Consider the following 7,759-nt stretch of genomic DNA (forward strand, 5'->3'; position numbering starts at 1 on the left):
AGGCTGGAGAAGATTTAGCATCAGCAACATCACAAGACAATTCTGATGTTCAGAAAAAACAACACAAGGCACAGAGGACAAAGATTTGCAGATTTTCAGTGAATGCTTTTACTCATATAGCACATGAAAACAAAGCTCATCTGTCTATCATAAACTAAAAGAAAAGTAAAGATGCCTCTGCCTGCTCCTTCAATCTGACCCTTATACCTTATGCTTGTTTGCATGGTTCCACCATTTATTGTCTGTGGATCTGTCAGTCAAAATGACCTAGCTTTTAACTGTGCATGCTTGTGCGGCATAGTCAAGTACTGTAGACTTGACGTGCAACTCCTGGCGAATTAAATGCTAATCAACAAATGGTCAAACCCACATAGTTCTGCCCTCCACCATCACAGAGCACAAAGTCAGTTTCAGAGCAGTGTTTATAGTTTATACAACAGTGGAGCAGGCCTCTCAGAGGAGCGATTACAGCGTGGCAGCGACAGATCACAAACAAGCACTATTCCCAGCATGAAGAAGATAAGAGACACTTTGGGCCACATTAAAAAAAGTAACAAGTAAACAACAGAGGAAAAACTTTGAAACACATAATCGCTCAATTCCGAGAGAAGAAAAGGCATCTGGGAAATAGAGAGAGAAAGAGAGACAGACTGAGGGAGGGAGGGTGAGAGGAGAGCGAGAGAGCGAGAGAAAGAGAGACAGAGAGAGAGAGAGTGGGGAGACGCTTATCGAGAGTGGCGCCATTGAGGGTTGACGTTTTAAAAAGGACTGGAGTCCCAAATCACCAATCAACAAACCAGTCATGACCATTATGTGCGCATATAAAGACAATCATTTATAGAGGCACACACACACACACACACACACATACACACACACACACACACACACACACACACAGACACACACACACACACACACACACACAGGCGCGTACACACATACAGTGCACAGAAAAGAACAACCTCCCAGCGACCCATGCTTATCTCAACACACCCAGGCATTCTCTCTTTGGCATTCTCTCGCTTTCTCTTTCTCAAACACACACACACACGCGCACACACACACATACACACACAGCGTGCGCGCACACACACACACACACACACACACACACACACACGCCCAGCAATAGCCTATACTTCCTCTCCAGCCAAGCGGATGTTAACTGTTATCTTTCATCCCAAAATTTGTAGAGGCAAATCTCTCTCATCCTCTACCAGCCATTCTTCCTCTTCAACTCTCGCAGGCACCATTCCCCCCTTTTGTCCCAGAATTCCCTCTAAAATCTCCCTCTTCTGCTGGCAAACACTGACCAATTCACTGTCATGCCACACTCTCTATCCTTCCTTTTCTCTGGCCTTGTTTGGGTCCCTTGCCATTTGTGCCTTCTTGTTGGCATCCTGTGGCAAAGGTTTTTAGAGTCAGACTCAGAACTTAGATGTGGAGGGAAGGACCCCGAATAACATTTCACCTTTAAAAATAGGTTACACTAACATTAACTGGCCTGCCTATCTTATCTTCCTTTCTTTCTTTCTTCTTACTGTGTCATTTTCCCTGAAAAAGTATGTATGTTTTGTGTTTTATGTGAAGCACATTGAGTTTTTCATATGAAATGTTTGCCTTGCCTTCCCTTGCCTTGCCTCATTGGCCAGCATTATGCAGTTTAACAGAACTTCCATACAGGACTGCCATAAGACTACTGGTGCCATTTCCCAAATATTTTCTTTATTCCATTCTGCTATCTTTCCACACAGCACCAGGCTTAGTGAGGGCGACGGTCCAGAGGGCACAGAGCATGAGAAGCTTGGCCTTTGTATCTGGGCCACGACTCACACAGGGATCAGACTATAGATTACAAGAGATTAGTGACATCATAAATTGTCTTCCAGTGCATTTTGGCCTTTTTTTTGCACAGCGGCAAGCTAGACTTCCCATTGAGACAACATTATTGCATTACGCTGAGACTATTGAGCATCTCTGGTGTACTATAGCTATGGTTGTGATAAATATTTTTGGACATCTCTGGTGCATTAACGTAACATATAGATTTCTTGGAAGATTGTGTGTCCTCCTCAGTCCCTAGCCCCAACTGCCTGTTCCACAGTCTAATGTTAGCCTATACTGGTCCTTGCTGGTCAGATGAAGTACTGCAATTAAGTCAAATGTAGGAAATGTAGGATGTTATATATTATTGTTCACATGAAAATATTGATACTGCAAGTAGCATAGTAGCCTAATTGAGTCAATCAATTAAAATCAGTTTACTAAATTATTAAACACATAAAGATTATAAATCCTAAAATCTGCCTTTTCAAAATTAAAATGGAGTGCTATATAGATGATGTAGCAGACTATACAAAGAGAGGTACAATTTCATACCAGTTGTGGATCCCTTTGTAAATCTGATGTAGGATGATTAGAGGTCAAACAAAACACGGAACCTGGGTCTCTATAAAATGGTGCAACAGCACCATCTCCAGGCAAAAATAGAAACTAATAACTATTGCAAATGACAGAGACAAACTGTTTCTAAAAATTAAGAACAATAGTTTCTTTTTCTCACATGAGTTACCAATTAAATCAATATTAAATCAGCAGCTATTTGCTCTTCTTCTTTCTCTTTGTCCAATATATAAATGATACTCTAGCTATACACAAATGTACATTGTCATGGACCCAGCGGCCACAACCCCTATACCATTAGTCAAATGGTAGCAGTAACCTATACTCTACTTGTGGGAGCTTTAAAACCACATCTGCATCTGTGACTGCAGCATGGCATCATGCTAAAAAAAAAAACCATGTCAACATCACCATTGGCTTTGTTTACATGTGACTTAATGGATTGAAGATATTACTTATAAGACTGAGAGCATGTGACAGCTTTACCCGGTTATCGGTTAACGATAAATAAGTCCACTAATGTCACTTAATACCACAGGTAACAACGTTGCCTAACGTCAAAGTTTTTAGGGCAACAAAAGACGTGGATGTAACGTATGTAAATTAACAGCAGAGAGTGGGGCTCGGTTAGCCCCAAAGGGCCGCTAGATGGCTACCGGTATGTCTTTACTAGCGTCCCAAAGATCTTTATCCAACTCACCGTTAACCAGAACTTCATTTACCGACGCCTTCCAAACGCCGGTTCCTTACCGCGTTGAAGTTAGTTAGAAGTTTGTGCCCGTTTGCACAAAAACTCTCAGTTAAGTTGTATACCTCAAGGTTCACCTTAAACTCAGGAATTAGATAATTAAAAAGATTGAAATCCACCAAGCTAGCAAATGCATTTTCCCATTAGCTAGCTTGCAGCCAGTCCGTTTCTAGTAGCCTACACAAAAATTATACAAAGTTTGCATGAAATAAGTAGGCTATCTATGACATGATTTGGTGTCACAAAAATGTAAACTTTGATGAGATTACAAGGGGAGTTGTGAGTTTTATAGATGTTTCAAAATAATAGCGATTTATAGCGGTTGCCACGGTAACGAGGGACTGCGTTGTTACAGCTGAAACTAGGCTAACGTTACTGTAAAACACAAGCTAAATTACAAGCCCTTAGCTGAGGAGATCATTTTAGGGCCTTCATGCAACGCTCCTTACGAAACCCCTGGCCTCCGGGAATTATTTGCCTTAAAAGACAAACTTAAGTCTGACACATAAGGTTTTTCATGCAACTGGCCCCTCAGATACTCACCGGTTGATGCGCCTTTTAAACGTCAAAAGCTCCGTGTCCTTGGTGGCTCAAACTTACACTGAGTGTCCTTGGGCTTTAGTGTCATGTACACGCCACCAGAAAAGTTCCAAGAAAGTCCTCCGCTTTCACAAAACACAGCCAAGCTACAGCTACTGCTACTATGATACGACATCTTGTTCACTGACTCACTGACTGACTGACTGACTGACTGACTGACCTGAATTTGGCTCGTGATGCCCTTGGCTGCGCCGTGGGAAAAACACATCTGTATTGTGAGTTAGCATGGGTTGAGAAAAGTCTGAAGAATTTATAATAACAAGCCATGTATTTATGTATTTATGTATTATGTATTTATTTTTATCAATTTGCAGTTAGTTAAGGGCCAAAATTATTTAATTCAGCAGAATTAACATTGATGTAATTTGGTAAATTTGGCAGGAAATGAATTGTTATTTTGATAGGCTAATATGATTCAGTTTATATAACCTAGTCATGGCTGCATTCATAACATAAAAGAAGCCCTTGTCATTAATGGACTGAAAAGGGCAAGGAGATCATCGAGGTAAGGTAAAAGCTCTATACGGCCTGTTCATTCATTGTCACTGTATGAATAGTTTGATACTGTCTTTACAATGTAATTATATTACAAGCCCCCAGGAAAACCTCTGTATGTCACATGAGAAAAAAACATAGCCTAAATGATAAATAGATAACCCCTCTTCTCTTTTTTTCATATTCACGCATTGGGGATTTTGTACACTGTACCATGTAAATCCCTAAAAATATAAGGGATAATATAATTAATATTTATAATGCTTTCAATACTGTGTAAACCTTCTTGATGAGGCAATTTACTGTAGTACATGCAAACTATCGTATTTTACCATAAATAGGGGAAATTTACGTTCGTTATTAAGAGTTAGAATCCTGTGGCAAGTGCAAGATGAATTGAATTCCTGACTGGAGACCCCATCTGCAGATGTCCTCCTAGTGGGTATGAACACAGCAAAAAGGGAAAAGCTCATAACCTTGTATCAGCTGCCCTATAAACACATTATGGACATAATCTGTGGAGTCAGTATTGTGGCTTAGCAAACCAACATGGATGACTCAAAGCCCCTTCCGAAAGGTTGACTGTGTGACCTCTCCAGGGCTAAAGTACACAAATCTCCTGACCAGATTGTTTGTGAGAGAGTTGTGGAGATGATTTATCTGAGGTTGTTGCTGAGGAACTGAAATATCTTCCATCTCAGGGTGATAAAGACATTGATAGTATACTGAAAGAGGAGGCAGCAGCCAATGTGCTGTCTGTCAGAGCAGCAACCGCTGAAGAAAAGCACGACTCAAAACAAGAAGCATCCTTGATCCTTGACCCCTGCACAACTTCAGATGGTCCCATTTTAAGAAAGAGAGCCTCTTTATGTTGCCAGGGTCTTTTGCAATGAAATAGACATAGCTGCTAAAGCATAGCAACAGCAGCATAACAACATCTTCACAGCAACATCACAGAATTTTACTTTTGTTTTTTTGTTCAGCCCACAGAGCTGGTAGCCGAGGAGTGCAGTGGAGAGACATCAGAGGGTGCTGCTGAGTTATTACCTTTTTAAAAGAGGAAATATAATTTCATAACAAGTCTCCTCTGAGTCTGATAAAACCACTTTACATTTAAAAATATATTCGCTTGTGTGTGTATCACATAGCAAGAAACAAAACTCAATACATTCTTACTTTCTAGAGGATGATGCCATACACAGAAAAAGGAAAAGAAAGGACTGCACGGGTTTTTTTTAGCCAAATCTGATGGTGTCTCATAAAACAAGCAATTAATGATCCCATCAAGACAATGTTGTTATCAATAGAAATATTGCTATCAATGAAAAATTGCAACATGCGAATAGATTGTCAGTGTTGCTGCATATTAATTACTACAGAGCAAGAGAATGAGGATATAAATTACTTGAACCCTTAAAAATGATGTTTCTTTTTCAACATGTCTGCCTAGATTGAATACATATTGTGTTACTTTTAACTTATCATTGAAATATACTGTGTTGAAAGCAGATCCAACTCAAATATTATTTTCAGATATTTCCTTGCACTTTCCTTGCACTAACACTACCTAGAGTGCCAGACGGACTGTGGCACTCGCTGTATTGTGCTAATAATCAAACAACACCCATCTACCCATCTAGCAGGTTAAAACATAAAAAAAATATATACATACAATTTGGCCCAGGTCTGGTTGAAAGTAACACAAGATTTTTGGTCATTAACAAAATATAATAATATATAAATATAGGCCTACTGTGTTAATATTAATGAGTTAATGCTAAAGTTTTCATTATGTCTCCAAATATATATTGGAAAATGAATCTTCAAATAGATACATCAAAGCCTCCATACGTTGTCATCTCTATCATTGAAACAGATGCAGTAAAACCCTGGACTACTTCTGAGAGAATGAATCTAGCTGATATTAACCAAAACATTGCTCCATCGAAATGATGAAATTTTGATTAAATGGCTCTGACATCCACACAAAGGTCTGGATTAGGTTCATACATGTGTGTGGTGTGAAGGATGATGTGTGTGTGTGTGTATGTGTATGTGTGTGTGTGTGTGTGTGTGTGTGTGTGTGTGTGTGTGTGTGTGTATGCACACATGCACACCATGTTTGCATGCATTTGTGCATGTTGCTGCTTTTGCAGTGTTGTTGCAGCACTGCCAGACAGTTCTTCTCACAGAATAAATGTGATTTCAGAATTGCTGAATAATATATAGCCTACACATTGATTACTTTGAATACATTTTGCCTTTTTAGAGATTTTCACTTGAACCAAATATGAGAAAGATCTATTTCAACTTAGTGAGTCTTCTGGAGTCATGTGCCCACCGCCTCCCTCCTCCCACTGCAAGCTGGACTCATCTCCATCTGTGGTTTCAAAAATCAGTATTGAACTCCTAAATCCTCCAAACACAGACCATCCATTAATCCATGGACAATTCTGACTGGTGATATACAGAGCAGCCATCAAGGGAGCAAAGCAGGACAGAGTATCGCAGGCCCTAGGCACAGACAGACCCAAAGGGGCCAAAACAGAAGAATAATTATAAATCCTAATAAGAGCCCGCAGCATCACACTTTGCACTTGGCCCTGGGAACAGTTATGGTGGCCCTGGCAATGTGGCAAGGAATAATGGGTAATAATCCCTCTAAACTCTGTATGATGAGTCATCAAAGTGATGTAACGAGAGGTTTAAGGACACTGCTGCACAAGTGGCAGATTCAGACTATTTTGATGTGTCTTCATTCATGTGGACACATTAAAATAGTTTTGTACCTGTACACCACACCAGATGTAAGGCTGTACCTCATAAATCATACATTGGACTCATTCTATGCATAATTTGCTTAATAGGCTATTTTGTTTTCCTGTCTTCTCTGGGGAGATGAGAGTAATGATGCTGGAGTGGACCCTATATTTGGGTAAAGCTTTAGTCTACTCGCTGTTTAATCACTTCTCTTGCATTTTTTGTTTAAACTGGAATGTCTATCCCATGCTTATATATAGCATTTTTAACCTATGAGGTCTTCTTTATTCAGGGCATCCTGTATAGCCTAGTACAGTTTCATTATTTTACATAACCTCCCTGCATCACTCCTTGCAGCAAAGCAGCACACTTATGAAGCCAAGCGGTGTTGGCTGCAGGTAGCTTAACATATTGACATAGGGAGACTGGGGAAGGGGCGTGTGCATAAGCGTACCACTGCTTATCAAATCGACATGGCCATTTACAAAAGCCCCTTTGAATTGTGTATATTATAGCAATAACCTACGATCAGGACGAGTTGCAAACTGCAGGGATTTGGGCGGATTGTTATCCTGCTACAATCCGACCCGCAGTATATTGTGAGATTAAAAAAGCATAACGTTGTCGATGATCACCTCTTATTCTCTTTAGGGGGGTGTTTAAAATAGCACTGGTCTTTTTTCTTTTTTTTTTCTTCTCAACAACAATTCATTGGATGTTGACGCAGCGTTAGCCTATGGCCAGGGAAGA

The sequence above is a fragment of the Centroberyx affinis genome, unplaced genomic scaffold, assembly GCF_046629955.1.
Source record: "Centroberyx affinis isolate AG114_WGS23_722 - 3 ecotype Tasmania unplaced genomic scaffold, CSIRO-AGI_Caff_v1 ptg000283l_1, whole genome shotgun sequence".
In the NCBI taxonomy this organism is placed as follows: Eukaryota; Metazoa; Chordata; class Actinopteri; order Beryciformes; family Berycidae; genus Centroberyx; species Centroberyx affinis.